Source organism: Ctenocephalides felis, unplaced genomic scaffold (genome assembly GCF_003426905.1).
Source record: "Ctenocephalides felis isolate EL2017-DRISC unplaced genomic scaffold, ASM342690v1 CF-g0.4_SCAFFOLD_01983, whole genome shotgun sequence".
Lineage (NCBI taxonomy): Eukaryota > Metazoa > Arthropoda > Insecta > Siphonaptera > Pulicidae > Ctenocephalides > Ctenocephalides felis.
Genome location: NW_020538137.1, coordinates 1 through 19,451, shown reverse-complemented (window position 1 = coordinate 19,451; position 19,451 = coordinate 1).

The following is a 19,451-nucleotide window of genomic DNA, read 5'->3' as shown; positions in this document are numbered from 1 at the left end:
TTAAAAAGATATTGCATTAGCAATATCTGCACACTGCACGTTGTTTAGCAGTGAAAATATTTTTGGCAACACAAGTTCAGAAACCTTCTCGTGGTTGTTGCTGTTACGGATGTTAGAGTAATATATGACTTTGTTTTATGATTTACATTTGTTATATTTAATTCTATCATTCAACCGATGTCTGAACATGTAATATAAGGATGTTAATATGAAATAAAAAGATTCATATTCAAGCGTAAATTTTATTTTTGTCTATATTGAATATTTGTATTTTTTTCAGGGGTTGTATATATATTTTCAAAATGTCTTTATATTCATAGTTATTTATTAATATTCATCACTAATTCAGTTATTGATAAGATAAATGTAAAAAATTTGCCAAATAAATTCTGGCAGACCCGCCACTAATTTATGAAACAAAAATCACAACTTTCACTTTGTAGAACTAATGTAAAACACAACATTATTGCTTTATATTCATAGTTATTTATTAATATTCATCACTGATTCAGTTATTGATAAGATAAATGTAAAAAATTTGCCAAATAAATTCTGGCAGACCCGCCACTAACATAACCTCAAGAACGATTGTTAACAATTGCAAAAAGTAGCCTGAAAACGTTGTCGAACTAATATAAAACACAACATTATTACTTCATATTCATAGTTAGTTATTAATATTCATCACTAATTCAGTTATTGATAAGATAAATGTAAAAACTTTGCCAAATAAACACAACTCCAATTTTCAAAAATTGTTTCATGCTCTTTCCATACAAACTTTGATTGAATTGCGCTCTATCTAAAAGTTAATATTAAGAGCTAAAACTTTCAGAGAATTGTTTTTTATCAATTTGGAACCATTTGAGCCCCTGGGAGCAAGGAAATTCGAAAATGACCATTTTAAGGACCACCCTAATATATATATATATATATATATATATATATATATAATGTAGCGGGTTGCCAACACGCATAGCGGCTTGTCAACACGCATCACATGTCTCTGGACAGATTGGCCCATATAGTGACAGCACTGAGAAAAACAAAAGGAAATTCAAGTGTCAGATCGGACACGGCTTTTGTTTCTCCCTTGTCGATTTTACTAAAAATGTATCATTCTTGAAACCTTTCTTTTCGATTATAAATAAGAAAATACCAATCACATTTTATTAACGATAAATATGACAACACATAGTGTCGTGGATATTAATCATATATAAAATAAACGAAATATAAATACTATTTTATGAAATTTATCATTGTCTATCATTTTGGTATTTAATATGGACTACACCTCCATATTTTGGTGACCCCGAGAGTGAACTAGTAACACACATACAAGAAGGTAAGAAGATCAAGACATATTTTGAAGTAGCACAAGAAAAAAAATAAATTGAAGTCTCAAGAATTATTAAGAAAAGAATTTTTAAAAATATAAATAATTATTATAAATGGCTCACAACTGCCATAACTCGCATTCTAAGCATACAATTGAGACTCCGACCACGAGAGAGCACTTCCAGATAAACAACAACACGTGCTCAATAAATCACTTATTATCATGGTAAATAAGTCGATAATAAGCACCATGGCAGCAGACAGGGAGCAAACAATTTGGCAACCGCCACATACACTCAACCGCTAACTCACCAGCGAAGGGCCACATACAATCAACCGCTAACTCACCAACGAAGGGCCACATACACTCAACCGCTAACTCACCAGCGAAGGGCCACATACACTCAACCGCTAACTCACCAGCGAAGGGCCACATACACTCAACCGCAAACTCACCAGCGAAGTGTCAAATATACTCAGCCGCTAACTCACCAGCGAAGGGCCACATCTACTCAACCGCTAACTCACCAGCGAAGGGCCACGTAAGCAATCAACAAACTCAACAAGCCAACACGGCAATTTATCACACAATCTCAACCAAAAGAAATTTACAAGGAAGTTCAAGAATGGCAGTCAGAGATGCGAAACAATCTTTTTCATTAGGGCGGAGTGATGTAGCGGGTTGCCAACACGCATCGCGGCTTGTCAACACGCATCACATGTCTCTGGACAGATTGGCCCATATAGTGACAGCACTGAGAAAAACAAAAGGAAATTCAAGTGTCAGATCTGACACGGTTTTTGTTTCTCCCTAGTCAAACTTGCCAAAATGTATAATTCTTGAAACCTTTCTTTTCTATTATAAATAAGAAAATACCAATAACATTTTATTAATGATCAGTATGACAACACATAGTGTCGTGGATATTAATCATATATAAAATAAACGAAATATAAATAATATTTTATGAAATTTATCATTGTCTATCATTTTGGTATTTAATATGGACTACACCTCCATATATATATCTTGATAGTTTTTTCGACGTTGAAACATATTTCAAAGTAACTAGCAGCCCATTCGTCGAAATAAAAAAGGTAAAAAGTGTAAATACTTTTATTTATACGTTTCGACACAAGATGCGTGTCATCATTCAGCAACACAGGACAAAAACACTCAACAAAAATTTATTTTAAAAAATTAAACTTAATAACATATTAGAGAAAAACATTTTTTTAGAAAAAATTATGAATAACTAAAAGATTTGAAACTAATTTGACTAAAAGTTATAAAATACATAATTGTGAGACGAGAAACACGCCCATACCGAGCATCCAGACTCGACTGAGTCTGGAATATTTTCACTGCTAAACAACGTGCAGTGTGCAGATATTGCTAATGCAATATCTTTTTAAGAAGTGGATTGTTAATTTATATACTGTCATTTGAATAGATCGACTCAGTCGAGTCTGGATGCTCGGTATGGGCGTGTTTCTCGTCTCACAATTATGTATTTTATAACTTTTAGTCAAATTAGTTTCAAATCTTTTAGTTATTCATAATTTTTTCTAAAAAAATGTTTTTCTCTAATATGTTATTAAGTTTAATTTTTTAAAATAAATTTTTGTTGAGTGTTTTTGTCCTGTGTTGCTGAATGATGACACGCATCTTGTGTCAAAACGTATAAATAAAAGTATTTACACTTTTTACCTTTTTTATTTCGACGAATGGGCTGCTAGTTACTTTGAAATATATATATATATATATATATATATATATATATATATGATACTGATTAGTTTTATATTACTGTGATTAATGCAATAATATTTTTCGTAGATTATTGCTGTATTAAATTCATAGCCTAGCAATTACAATATTTAATGTATTGAAATAAAATGAAATTACAATAATTAATGAATGCACATTGAAAAGATAATAGTTGGAAATGATACTGATTAGTTTTATATTACGGATCAGTTTTATATTATAATTTTCAATCTGCGCATATTATTCATCATATTCGTTCGTGTCCGTTCGTTAGGTGTGGACGCACCACCTTCGCGTATATAAATCGGGTAAACGTCCCTTTGAGTGCATTTGCAATCAAGCGCGCTAAATGAATAGTAGAATTAGAACAGTGCTGTTGTAGCAGAGTGATAAAATGGCATCAGTTATGGAAGATATTGGTAATTTATATTTATTCTATTTCATTATATTATATATATTATATAAGGGTTGAATAATAGTTATATATAGTGTTCAATAATATACATAACATAACAACAAAAAAAACATGAATTTTTTAAAAAGTCTCTTTTTTACACTGGAATAAGAAAATTGTAAGTACGTTTAGCTTTTTCTAACTTTTGTATTTTTTAATATTTTTTTAAGAATTTATAATATTTTTTTACAAAAATTCATGATTTTTATTGATATGTATAGCGTATTATTAAAATTACATATATAATTTTATTTGAAAACTATTTCTTCGTTTCTATTATCATAGTTTTTATTTTTCTAGCATTCTTAAATAAAATGGGGGCAGCTTTGAGGAATTTCACTCTGGTGAGTGAAATACCCAAAGAAGAGGTGCTGCTGATATTAACAGATTGCCATACAGAGTCATATTGGGAGGACAGGCTTGTGTAAGAAAATTAAATCCACTTTTTATTCTTCAGGACATGTGTATAATTAGAACATTTTTATTATTATAGCTCGAATGCAAAATCAAGACCAATAAAATTAGGAGATGTGACATCGGTGACTTCCTTTCTTGGACACATAGTATTGTTGTGTGGGGTGTCGGAGCATAACCAAGGTATATATTTCTTTATATATATATATATATATATATATATATATATATATATATATATATACATGTATATATTGGTATAGTTAAGGGATTTTTCATTATAAGTTTTTTTTATATAATAGGTTACAAAATGAAGGCGGTTGGTTTATGCTTCGACACAATAAAATTGATGTATCAAAAGGAGGAGCGTGTGTTATCGCTCCTGCCGGTTATTTACGAAGACAGGGAAAACGTGGAGGAATATTTCTTCCATTTTTTTCAAAGATAATCAAATAAGATTATATAGTTATAAAAAGGTAATGTTAAATTTTTATAATAATACATAAATACATAGCAATCAGCTATTATAATATTATTAAATATTATTTTAGTCCGCAGGCGATGCGACTTGGAGCGGCGGCGTAGGAAACAGCCGCGGCTGTGCAGGCAACAACCGCGGCGGTGCAGGCAACAACCGCGGCGGTGATGGCAGCAACGGCGGCGGCACGGGCAACAACCGCGGCGGTACGGGCAACAACCCCGGCGGTACGGGCAACAACAGCGGCGGCACGGGCAACAATGCGGCGTTACGGCAACAACGGCCGCGTAAACAAACGCGGCGGCCGCGGATATTACCGCGGATACAACCGCGGCCGCCGTAATTATTTTAGTTTGACTATTATAATCCTGTGAGAAAGTTCTATTAGTTGGAAATCTGAATAGGAAAATATAGGTACGTATTAGTTTTTAGTTATATATTCAGTTATAATTAGCACATTCTGAACAATTATTGATAATAATTTTGATGGATTTATAGATATGGATTCAGAAAAATTCATAGTGAAATTTATAGAAATGTACAAAGCCCATACTTGTTTGTGGTCAATAAGTGACGAGGCATATCATAATAAACAAATGCGCAATAATGCGTTAAATTCAATGCTGCCGGCATTTAAAGAAATTAATCCAGATGCAACCATAGCCACAGTGGCTAAAAAAATTAAAAGCATTAGGAGCGTTTTTAACAAGGAGGTTAACAAGGTATTTAATAATACTAAAAACTTCACAATATAAGGAAAATATTATCAAAATTAATTATTAGTTTAGATGATTTGGACTGTGTTAATCTAACAGTATGTTATTCTAGATAAAAGCTTCTATGCGCTCGGGCTGTAGCGCACAAAACGTCTACAAGCCAAAACTCTGGTACTTCGATCATCTTAAATTTTTAGATGATCAAAAGGGGACAAAGGTATATATTTCTGTATATGTATATGTATGTATATATATATATATATATATATATATGTATATAAATTTTTAGTGATTTTTTTTTATCAATTTGGAAGAATTTGAGCTCTTGGGAGCAAATAAATTCGAAAATGACCATATTAAGGACCACCCTAATATATATGTATATGTATATATATATATATGATCACAAATTATTTTACGTAAATATTCAGGATTGAGATACGGATTTTTTTTCTCTGAACTTTCTCTGCGTTCAATTAATTATTTGTCCTTGTGTTGATCGGAACAGTATTATTATTTTTTTATTACACTCATATTATCGACCACTTTGTAATGATTAAACACATGTTTGTTTAATTATTACAAAGTGGTATTTAATTACAAAATCACACAACGATAACAGCCCCTAAATATTTACAAAGGTTTTATTTACCCTTCCTCAAACTTGAATAATATATCATGAAAATGTAACATACTTACTTGATTTCATTATCTTTTTTTATAACAGATTTCGACATGATTTCCATTGGCTTTTGAATTTCCAAGGCAATTGAATTAATGTACGTAAAGGAGGAAAGTACATTATCTCTCCTACCAGTATTGTATGATGGCGGCGAAAACGTAGAAATATACTTCGAAAAATTCTTCAAAGAGAAGAAAACTATAATCTACACGCATAAAAAGATAAGGTTAGATTCATATAATAATATATAAATACATTGATAAATATATTAGCATTCAGCTATTATTATTTATTTATTTATTATATTATTAATTATTATTTTAGTCCTCAGACGACCAAGCAAGTTGGTGCAAAAGTGGGCCTGGCCAACAGCAACAGCAGAAAGGAGAAAATAAGAAGGGCGGCGGTAGTCGCGGCGGCCAAGGATACAATCGCGGCGGACGAGATAAAAACCAGGGTGGTCAAAAAAACAACCGCGGTGTCCAAAATAATAATCGCGACGGGCGAGGCGACCGCGGCGGTTATAATGCTGCCAGCCGTGGCAGTGATGATACTGCCCACCATGGCGGTTATAGTGCCGTCCGCGACGAGAAGAGTGCCGTCTGCGATAACGTCCGCAGTATTCCTAAACCGATTGTTGAAAATGATTCAGATAAATTGTATAAAATACTCAGTAATTTTTTTCAACATCGTACGTTTAAAACTTAATAATAACTTAATAATTTATAAATTTAAATTAATAATTTAAATAAAAAATATTTCTATTTTTACACTATTACATTTTTATTTTAGAGTATTTTAAATTTTATGCTATATCAATCATATCCTATCTTCATATCGATGATCCCATATTCAATGATTTTATACAGTATTATAAATTTAATTCCTATTTCCACTAAGTTCAAGAAGGTTTCAAGATTTAAACCTCGATTAACTTAAATGCTTTGTTTTTAAATTAACAATTTATAACAAGTAATTTAAACTTTGGTTTCATTTGGATCAAATATTTCAATTTGATTTGATTTTTTTTATCTCTAATATACATAGTTTATTGTTTAGTTCTAATCATATCATGATGGATATTAAATCATTTCTATATGATATCTATACTTGACTTATGTTGATTCTATTTCATCTTTTGCATTATGTTTGTTAACTTATAGTTATGTCCTCTTCTTTTAAATTTCAAGAATTTATTTTTTATATATCAAGAGTATGTATCCAAAATCTTACAATCTTTGGACATTTTTGTGACCGAGTTTTTACTAAATTTATTTTTACAATTGTTCACAATCATTTTTGAGGTTATGTTGAAACATTTAAATTTTCCATTGATATAGTGTAAATATTCATTAAATATTGCATTGAAAAGTTGAGAAAGTGATTAGGAGTGCTCTCAAAGAATACCAAGACGATCAACATAGTGAAAGTTGTGTTTTTTTGTGACTGTTACGCTTTTGTTACCGTCTACAGTCCACTAGAATCTATGGCATAGGCACAGGCATGATTGAGTTGGCAACACTTCTAGAAGATGATACTAACAAAACTAAACAAAGATCCTTTATTTTGTTTTTGAGAGTTCGAGCGCCACGAGTTTCCGTAACCTATTTACTAATTAGAATTTTGTAGAGAAGCCGGAGTTTCTGTAAGTAAATATAATAATTTAGATATATGTGCTTATTTGTATCAGAATTCTGATAAAGATATCTTTTCACAAAATTTTGAATTATCAGAATTAACAAGTTTGTTTGTATTACAAATAAAGTTGTTTATTTATTATTACAGTTATTCACTATGTCTAAGAAATTCCCAAGACGCGTTTATTAATTGCAAAAGCAATTGCAATGGGGACTTAATACCATCCAGCAGTTCTTGGCAACAATGTGGAATGTGTTTAAGATGGCTTCACTTTGAGTGTGATCCCAGTTTAGCTTTACGTTCCTTATCACCAGCATATTTAGGAGATCCAAACTTTAAATATTTTTGTGTTCTATGTGAACTACATATCGAAAATAACACACATCCCAAATTAAAAATGGATAAAAGTCATCTAAAAAGAGAAAGACAATATGTAAAAACACCTGAACCTTTTCTAAAAATAAGTTAATGGTACTAATAACATTTTTTTTAATATATAAAATAGTTAGCAAAAAAGTGGTGTTTTTTAATTTTCATACAGTAAATAATATTTATAACAGTTCCACCAAATTAATAATTCGTGCAATACTATGTGAGGGTGATTTTTGAACTATGTTTATAGAAAGTTGTCACAATAAATTAAAGTGCATGTTTTTAAAACGCAAATGCTGCAGGCGGCTGGACAGAGCAGTATTTTAAATGTTGATAAGAATGCGTTTCAACAGAGAAACCGAAAAAAATATATGTATACCGGTAACATCAGTTCCGTCGAAGCGCCTATATACGAAGGCTGACATGATAACAATATAGAAATGGCTTTTCGAAACACCAATATTAATTTCGAAAACAATATGTCTGTAAAATATTATCTCAGTGTTTCAATGATAAATTGTACGTCGCTGAAACATTCAAGAGTAATATAGAAACATATATTCGAGTGCACTAGTATGCCTTACTTTACTACTTTCGAATGCATATGTAAACTAAAAACACTCCTATTTATGTTATTATCAATATTATTTATATCATAGTTGTTATTGATATTATTATTTATGTATATTTCATTCTATATATTCTAATAAATGCATATTGCGGAACATTTTTTACGCATCTTGTGTTGAAGATTTAAATGTAAATCAGCGCCCACACTAATAAATAATCGCGCCAAAATTTAATTTCCTGTAGTTGCAAGGATCGCAAATGCATTTCGTATTTCCTTCCAGTTTTGATCGTCGCAACAGTTGCAGGTATTTGTAGTAAGTTTAAGTAGTTAGTAAGTTTACGTAGTTAAATTTTAAATAAGTGAATATGGAGGTAAGTTCTCTCAAAAATGAATTTCAATTATTTAATTTAAATAACTTCAATTATTTAATTTAAATAATTTTATTTTAATTTAAATATTTGAAATAATCAGTTATAGTTTTTTTTTTAAATAAATTTCAAAATTGGTACCATTATATTTGATAGTGTTCATGGGATATAGTGATTTTTAAAAAGAGGGTTCATGCGGACACGTGCCCTCATCATGGGCTGTAAATGAGGAGAAGACTATGTAATTATGATCAGAAAATGTAGCAGGCTATAAACTAAATAAGATGCTGAAGGCGTGCGAGCCTCCTTCGTTTAGAGATTACTCTGAATTGGAGGCTAAGTTTATGAGAAGCACCACCGATTATAAAAACGTGAAGAAGTATGTAAAAAGAACTCAAAATCAATCGTGTATTGAGAGCTCAGACGATAACACTCTGAGCTCTATCCCAAAAAAGAAAAAAACAGCGCAGAAAGGTATGTTATTTAATATTTTTATTACACCGAATTAAACAATATAATCTATGTTAATATATATTCAATGGAGATACAAACAAAGCAAAATGAAGAAGTGGCCAGAGCTCTTTCAAAGTGATTTTGAATGAGCTGATGACTTTCGTCAAGAGAAACAAGGCATCAGCTTCACAGATTCAATCCGTGAAAAAAACTATCTTTATGTTACCTATTAAGACGAATGAAGAATTAGACTGTTTAGAAGAAAAGCTGAAAAATATGGACCGGCGGAACAAACAAGAAGCAATTGATTACATCAATGATAAAAGAAATGTATGAGCAAAAACCTTACAACTTTGTTTTCAAGTGCGGGTTGAAAGGGTAAGAGAAATACTCGAAAAAGTAAATGTGATTCCTGTTCAATTATTTCATCCACACACATTATCTTTTTATTAGAGAGCAATATATGGCAATCCTTATTAATTGACTAATATATTTTATATCCATTTATTTTAACAAAATCAATCTTGGAATTTTTTTTATGTATTTCAATATCATTTGGATCTACATTGGATTTATCATGAAATTGTTCGAGTAGTCTGCATGATACTTGTTGCAAAGGCTTTGCTGGTCCTCGTATCAATTTTAGTAACTGTCCCAAATATCTTTCAAATGGAAAACAGCTGCACTGGTCAACACTGATTTCTTCCCTTACCGCATCATTTATCATGTGAAAAATACCATGAGTATTATATACAAGCATGCATTCTCCAAGAATTTTTTATTTAAGAATTCAATTTTTTATCCAAGAATTCAATAGTGAAATGAAAGAAAATTTTTTATCCAAGAATTCACATGAAATTAAAAAAAATGTGGTGCACATGTGGAAGACATTCTTTTTTCCGAAATTTAAAAATCGTATATATAAAAAGTAAAATATTCAACTTGAGTTTACATGACGACATGAAAAAGCATACTTAGATAAAATATGGATCGAAAATTTGAGCATTACAAACATTGAAACGTATATGGAACTAAAAAATATAAATGGAGTATTTTCGTTTCTAGTACAGAAATAAAATCGATTACAAAATGCGCAGTCTCTTGTATGTTCAAAAATAAATCTTATGTATAGCTTTAATATAGTGGCAAAATAAAAAAATGAAAGTAAAATTATAAGAAACATGTTTTACTTTTATTATAGCAATAGTATGTGCTATTAGTAACTATAATTATATTATTAATGACTCATATAATTTTACATTCATTTTAAAGTTATCACATTGAATGTATTGTAGAAATGTATTCAAGCGTTTGTAGTTTTCCAATTGTAAGTTTAGTGAAAAACAAAGAAAATTTTATTATATCTTACAAGTTTATCCTATAAGTTACATGTGTTAATCGTTGAATATTTAAAATTGGTTAAATATAGCCTATTGCATTAAAAACTGATTATTCTCTTCAAGAATTTCTTAATATTTGCAAATATCAACACAAATTTTTAATATCGATTTCGAGTGCGAATCGATTTTACTCTACATTACTTTTTCTTTATATAATATCCAGGCTGCATAACATGTTTCAATTTCCTTTTTATATCAATTTAACAAACTTAGTAGATACATATACATAAGTGATTTGGTAAAGATTGGGAAGAACTTTTACCAGAGATCAGTTAAGTCAGTCGAAGGTCCCAAGATTTTACAATCGCAATTGAATTGGACAAATCAATCTTCACGACCTTGATAATTTATATAAGTATTGAAATATCTTCGTTTGCCAATAGATTATAGCATTTTATACATGGTTACGATTTGCGTACAAATTAAAACAATCCTCTTGATTTGAACCTTTGAGCGAATATTATTTATTGTGATGTCACTTCCTTCTTCGACTAAACTAAGGCCAGTTATACCATTTGATCCATGATTAAGAAATCCGTACAAATTAAAACTATGTTTCTGATTAATTATGCATGGCAATGAAGAATCTACAAGCTAATACTATTTATTGTGATGGCACCTTTTCTAAATATCTCAAAATTATTAAATGTGTCAAAATTCCTTCGTGGACTGAATTATAGATATCATTTTATTTAACATTCGGTATCGATCTTCGAAGAAAAATAATCTAGTAGCCAAATAGATCCAAAATTAAATAAAAAAAAATGTTGAAGTACGAATTATGAAGTATTCATACTTTGCATCCGTTTCAAATTTGATATTTGGTTAATAATGTAAATCCAGAGCGCTTTCTTCTATTTGGTCGAAAACTACTTTGAATAGTTCACAATCATAAAGACATAAATGTCCTTGACTGTGTTGGAACTAAGTTCTATTTGGATTTTTCAAATAGTTTGGCACAATAAAGCCATCTAATCATTGCCATCACAATGATCATTATAAATCAAATTTCCTTTTTCATTGTCATGTGTGATTCTTCAACAAATAGACCAAGAAAATTGTAATGTAAATAAATCATAATTACTGACACTATCGAAATCAAAATTGTATATGAAATATCGTGCATTATACACTAAATCCTCGTGTTATGCATTTGTCTCAATCAAAGTTAATTCCTTCCATGACATGTTATATGCTCATGTTATTTTACGTAAGAGCAAACCTATGCTCTCTTCAAATATTCATATCGTCTGTCATATTGAGATAAATGAGTAATTATAGTAAATATTAATCATATTGTTTACTATCTTGTTTTACTTTCAAAATTACTTAATTGTTCTGGTTCCAATTCGCAATTTCGTTATTATATAATCGTTAGTTGTTGTTGAACCTCAATAACAGTGCTTTTACTTCAATTCATTCATTATCTCTTGTTTCATGTACGTAATAATTTTTCATTCCATTCATAATACTCCTATTACCAAAGGAGAAATAAAATCGACTACAAATATCTATTATCTTAACATTTCCTATTATTTTCTTTAATATTAATTTTATTTTCTTTTCTGAATTATTTATTTTATTTCCAAATTTGTTTTGTTAGCATTCAACAAATAAAGTTTCTTCGTGACTGCTAAATATTTTAACTAATTTTACATATTCAAAGACTAAATCATCACACATTATTTACTTTTATTATCACAACATTAATTTCGAAAAAAATCGCAATTCAAGAAAACTACCGACAAATTTACAATACATTACATACTGATTTACTAACGCGTTTGTTTTTTTACTAAAAGATTTACTAAAGCACGAGTTATGCTTTTTATGTAGTGGATTGGCATGGAACACTCTACCAAATAGAAATAAGGAATTTGAATATAAGAATATTTGAATATTCGTTAAATTCAAGATGTATAACTTGAGGTTGCCTTCTATAATTCTAGTATTCTATTGATATGTTTTGGATTTTGAGTTCTCTACATGGTGCACCACTAGTACTACAACCTGGTAATACTTTAATTGCAAGTATTACCTTGATAAGATTTCCATTAAAAAATTGTCATAAGAGTATTGTTTCACTCATCTTTTGTTGAATTTTGGACGAATGCTAATAACAGTAGAGCGAAGAACAAACGTAAGGGTGTCGGCACACCTGACAATAACGAGCGAGCGCAGCAGCGCTACGACGGTAATCGACGAGATTAACAGTTCCGAAAAAAATTTATTACATAATAGCTGACCCGGCAAACGTTGTTTTGCTAAGTATTTCTAAACAATTTCTAGAGAATCAAGGAAATTAATGCTTTATTTTAAGTATATAAGGATGTGTAGTGTATAATCATAGATAAAGTGTATAATAAAAGTCTACTTATTCAATATTATATAATTTATATTAACATTATGCGTTTGCCTATATTTTGTTAATACAATCAAACTGGACGTTTTATATACTTTCTATGAAAAACATATACAACTAAGCAGGGCCGGATTTAGAAATTTGGCGCCCTGTGGCACTGACAAAAATGCCGCCCCATTCTTGAATTTATACTTACCAAAATTAAAATTCAAAAAAAACAAAAAAAAAATTGAAAACTGAAAAATTTTGAGTTTTTTTTATATTTTGAAAATTTTCAACATTTTTTTAAATCAATCGCGCTGCTTTAGCTGCGTAGAGTTAGTCGCAGAATAATGGATAAATAATATTAGAGAACCCATAGAAATGTAAACAAAATTTATACTAATTATTAAAATATCTGATAATTTGATGAGTAATATCTGAAATATGGAAAATATCTGAAATTTGATGTGCACATGTCTAATGATAACTTTTGACCGCCAAATGTTTCTATTTAATTTTTTTTATTGGAACACCGAAACCGCTAGACCTGCCTCACACAAAATTAAGCAGTTCTTTATTTTGTCTATACATGTAATTTTTTCTATTAATATTGGACGTTCCGTTTCTCAAAACCTGAATTATCATGTTTGGCATTTTGGCCCGTATTTTCGAAACAGTTGGACCTGCCTTGACCAATAACTAATCAGCACGTTATCGTTATCAATAGGAATCGAACCTTTCAATAAAATGTAATTTTAATAAAAGTTATTTTTTTTTTAAATAAATCGAAATATAAAAGAAAGGATTTTTAAATTCAATTTTTTCCATTTTTAACAATTTTAAAGCTATTTATAAAGTGTAATTTTTCTCTTTCTTTCCTCAAGGTATAATGCCATGCGTCACTAGTTTATTGTTTTTCAGCGCTAGAAGCTTGGAAAAAATTCGTCATCTTAAGAGCTCGAGATCTGTAAAACATATTTTTCAGTTCATTTACGAATCTTTATATTAGCCAAATTACCAAATTCTGCATTGCATTCGTATATTATGTTTTGTTAATTATATTTTTTGAAATAAAACTGTTATTAAAAATGAGTCAATTATATGGTATACATTTTTTTTCTCACTATCCAAATTTTGCCGCCCTCGAAAATTTGCCGCCCTGGGCAGTAGCCTCGACTGCCGCTACTGTAAATCCAGCACTGCAACTATAGTATAATTCTATCCAATCTTTTTTGGGTCTTTCAACTCATTCGTTTTTCTTTTTTGCTGTTTTTCAAACATTTGTTATCTATTCCATTTTACCCCATAAGCGGGGTAACTTGGGACAGCCAGATGGCAAACAGGTTCAATGTTTTATTTTAATTTAAAGGGTATTTTACAAAATAATTACATTATTCAAATAATGCAGAATGTAAATTCCATTGGTGCATTTTTTACATTATCGACATTTTTACAGATGTGTATTCTGCAAGATATGATGTTCCGAATTATTACTGTTCCAATTAATTCTTTTACGAAGTATAACTCATATTTATTTTTACACTAACATGCTTTGTTACAAAGACTCTAGACATGTTTTTGTTTGCGTATTAATTACTTATGTGTTTTGATTCCACTGAAGAAGAGTCAAATTGAAACTCGAAACGTATGGATCTAATAAATGTATTTTAAGAAACATATCTTAGTTTTCTTTCTATTCATTATCTGGATAGATGACTGTTAAAAAGTTTGTGTTATCTATAAATTAATTTCTTGAAGGGCGTAACATCAAGCATAGAGCGGTGTTAGGTATTCGATACAAATTGGGAAACATTATTTGAAACATATTGGTAATTTTCGTAGAGAAAGGGAGTATCAGTTCGCTTATTAATACTAAGTTTGGCTAAGAAAATAAAAGTCGATTCCGCATAGCGTCTTTGTGAGACTGTGATAAAGAAACCTTTGCGTCAAAAAATTGAACGTATGGTTGTTAAGTTTTAAAAGTCTGTGATCATCGTTTGTCGTGTTGTTCAAACGTTTAATAAGTTTTAGTCCTGTTTCGCCAATATATCATATAAAATAGCAATCTTTAATCCCTCTAATAATAATAATCTCTAATCTCGACAACAGAATTATTTGGATTTCCTGCGATTTGCTCTACCAATATTCGTAAATTTGAATATAGAAATGCAGGCAGAAAAACCAAAGTTGTACGTTTTATATGATCAGATGATATTCACAGCAAATATGGGACAATTTTGGAATGTTTCATTCAACCGATATATTTCGAACTTTCAAACGAAGAGTTGAATACGATAGAAAATATTTCGAATGACAAACAGCAAAAGGTATTAAGCGTAGATGTAAACGATTTGCAAATGCATTTACCTTCATTAGAAATATATGCTAGAGGAATGATTCCAAATATAATTCGGTTGAAAAAGAAACTGAAAGATTAGACGAGGATGAGTTTAATATTGAGGCAGCAAACCAAATAAAGCAGAGGTTTCCATTTCGCCAAGAACTATAATATTTGCAGTAATTTTGATTACTGATTTGAGAAAAAAAATTCACATCAATTTCTGAACTGTTATATTATTTTCCAAACATTTGCCCAGAGAATATAACAGAACTAAATAGAAAACAGGAAAACTCTTAGAAATACCAATGTCGATTTCGAAGAGACTGAGACGACGCCCAGTACAGAGAAATTTTAAACGCACGTATCAAAATTAGAAAAGGCGATGGTTTCTGCGATGTTTCCATAATTATCGATTTTAATAAGAAAACTCCTGTGTTTGGCGCACAGTACTGCGACGGTGAAATGCTTGTTTTCAAACATAAATATTGTGGGGAGATCAAGCAGGCTGGCGATGATTTGTGAAAAACAATGGGACATGTCATGTATATTTTTGATATCGAAATATTTTTATAGTCAATAAATTTGATATATTTTTTATGTTGGGAGTTTCTAATTTAATATATTGTCATAATCATTACAACTCCCACATTGGTGACTCACGACGATGGAGATGAAGATAAAAGAGTTTTATTTTTCGAGGATTTAAGAAAAATTAAATTTGACGCAGCACCATAGTCACTGGTCTTCAGAGACGACCTATAAGGTACGTCCAGTCCAATCCATCATAGTTAACGCACTTACTATCTGGATCAGACTTCCGTGGTTACTCATTTGGTATACCCAGACCTCAGTGTCTATTGCTGACAGAAAAAATAATTTGGAGCCTGAACTTTTCATTGGAATGCAATTCAACCTCTCTTTCTCTGTTAATTCAACAAATCGTCTTATAATGCTACCTCCCATTATCGGTGACAACGACGAGTCAAAACAAAATTTGACATAATTTATTGGATTCCACAATTCTGGACTCTTATGTCAAAGAAACCAATGATCCTGATTTGGATAAAGAGACAACTTCTTTCTCTGATCGGAACTCATCAGATACGAATGCAACGCTTGCAGAAATGGAAACTGTACCCATGAATTATGCATTCTAAACATTAAGTTATTCTGATATAACTAATACCAATTAGATCGAGGCTGAATCTTAGAAGTTCACCGACATCGAGGTACAGGAAATTTTCCACATTTTTTTTTAGTCAGAACCTTATGCAAAATATGGAGTTGATGGCAGGTCGAATCACCACATACGGTGGATCTGCTGACGAAACATGGAAATTGGTAATTGACCAGTATTACAACACTGGTCTGCTATAATCTGCTTTCCCACCACATTTTTATAACGTGTTTCCCTGTATTTTCTTTTTAAACTGTGAGATCAACACTGGGCAGGGAGTGTGTGGGGAGATCAAGCAGGCTGGCGATGATTTGTAAAAAACAATGGGACATGTCATGTATATTTTTTGATATCGAAATATTTTTATAGTCAATAAATTTGATATATTTTTTTATGTTGGGAGTTTCTAATTTAATTATTGTCATAATCATTACAACTCCCACAATATCATGAAAACGAAACTAAGAAATAAACTATCAACGACCACTATAAAAGGCACCTTGCACACAAGATCAGGAATTACAAATTGTTTTGAATTTAATGTGACAAGCAATCATTTAAGTAAATTGAATCGAAAGATGTACGAGTTCCAAAATAAAGATGGAGCGGAACATGAAGAATATAGAAATTGAAAATGAGATGTTACAGAGTTAAAATTAAATTTCAAACAAGAATATTTTTCTAAGATTTTACAATACCTACTATTGATTTGAAATATTTCTAAATTTCTAAATTTATATGAATTAATACATCGTTATGACTCTTAATACTCATACATTTATGCCTATTTATCTATGTTATGAAAATGTATATTATGGTAATATTTGATAAAACTATGCTAATAACATGCTTGTTCTGGTTTTTAATTACATTCTGATATGTATTATATACATTATTATCATTTAATAATGAAAATATAAAACTGTGTAAGTCAAGGGTTATAAATTGCAATATCCGTCTGCATAAAAATAAAACAACGAGATCTCGTATCAGATACTTCATTGATAGTTAATTTGATCATTAATCATTTAGCAAAACAAATATTGAAAGCAATAAATTTAAATATTAATAGAGAATAATCACGGAGCTGAAAGAAGCAAGAACGTGAGCTCAAAGGACTAGACAAAGGACAAAGGACAGTTTTTGACTCAAGAAAGTCAAGAAGTAGTCATAATGGACGAACTTACCACTACCGAAACTGCACCAGCAGAATCAAACCTAAGACTGGAAAGTCTTCTAAGAGTGGCAGAACATCACGTAATAAACATGCTAAGGCTCGCCGATTGAATAACAACGAAGGAGTTGCATCAGCCGCTAAATCGATGATGTTGCGACGTATGAATACCATCGCACACATGCCGTTATCAAATTTGATGACACGAGATAATCAAAATGTTTATAGGAAGATCTGTGCGTATATAGCTACAGCTATTATTGTGGCAGCTCAGGATAAAGACGCTCTTGCAAGTGGAAATATTCTTGAGGTGACTGGACAAGTCACAGCAGACCAATTCCGCGTAATAGATGGACGATGTACGGTACTTCCAACATATCTGGCATGGTTATTAACAAATATAGGAAATTTTGATATTGAAAGCGTTCAGAATGTGCCATTTCAGCATTCAAAAAACATCAAGGGCAGTCGCTAGTGGCGGCAAGTGATTGCCTCAAGATGTCGCACCGCCAGTTTGTTACCGATAAAAATTCAAAACTGTCGACAAAGCAAAATTTAGTCGACACAGGATCAGATTTGTGTGTTTGGCCAAAAAAAATTATTACGAGGGCACTACCAAGCAACAAATTTTATTCTTTATACAGCAAATACAACCACTATTAAAACCTACGGTGACATACATATACTACTAGATTTGGGTTTGAGAAGGAAATTCCGATGGCGCTTTGTAATAGCAGATGTGACAAATTATCCTATCATTGGCTCAGACTTTCTTCATTTTTACAATCTATTAGTGGACATTCGTCTTAAATAACTAGTGGGCGGAAATACAAACTCATATGTTGCTGGCATAATTAAAAGTGTCGACCTTACTAACATTACTACAATCACTGACAAATCTGAATATAGCAATTTAATTTCCAAATATTATAAAACCTAGTGGCACACCAAGAGAAATTAAACACAATACTCTTCATCATATATTATTTGGCAGCTGAGGAGTGTGTACACCCAGGGCGATGGTGTATGACCAATACTGGCACCATTGCGCAAAATACAATTTGGCCCCAATGAATCGGGCCACATTTGGGAGAGTGATCTATTTTGTATTCCCGGGTGTGCGCCTGAGACGCCTTGGATCTCGAGGTGAAAACCGGTACCATTATTCGGGAATAAGGAGAAAACCGAGATAAAAAAAATCAGAGCACCCTAATTTGACACATTGGAAGAATTCGAAGAATACACTTCTATTTTCATTTATTTATTTATTTATGTATATATTTTATTTTTTTAATTAATTTTTTCTATTGACTAACCACACCAGGACCACCAGTTGGTTGCCGACCTCGCAGACTTGGTCCTGTTCAATATGCAAGAGCAAAACCCGAGTTCGATTCTTTGTTAGACGCTGTAAGACGTTCCGAGAGCACCTGGAGCTCACCATTGTACATGGTGCCCAAGAAAAATGGTTCCTGGCGTCCATGTATGACGAAGATTTTTCATATAATCTATTTGGTTTGTACCATCTTCTCTGTCATCAAACTAGTTCAAGCTTATACGCAGATACCAATGGCACCAGAAGATATTCCGAAAACAGCCATCACAACACCCTTTGGACTTTTCGAGTATAATTTCGAACTTTGTATACGGCCTAAGAACGCCGTTCAAACGTTCCAGAGGTTCATGGATCAAGTTCTTAAGGTTTAAATTTTTGCGTAGGTCATATAGATGATATTTTGGTTTTCTCATGGTGATCA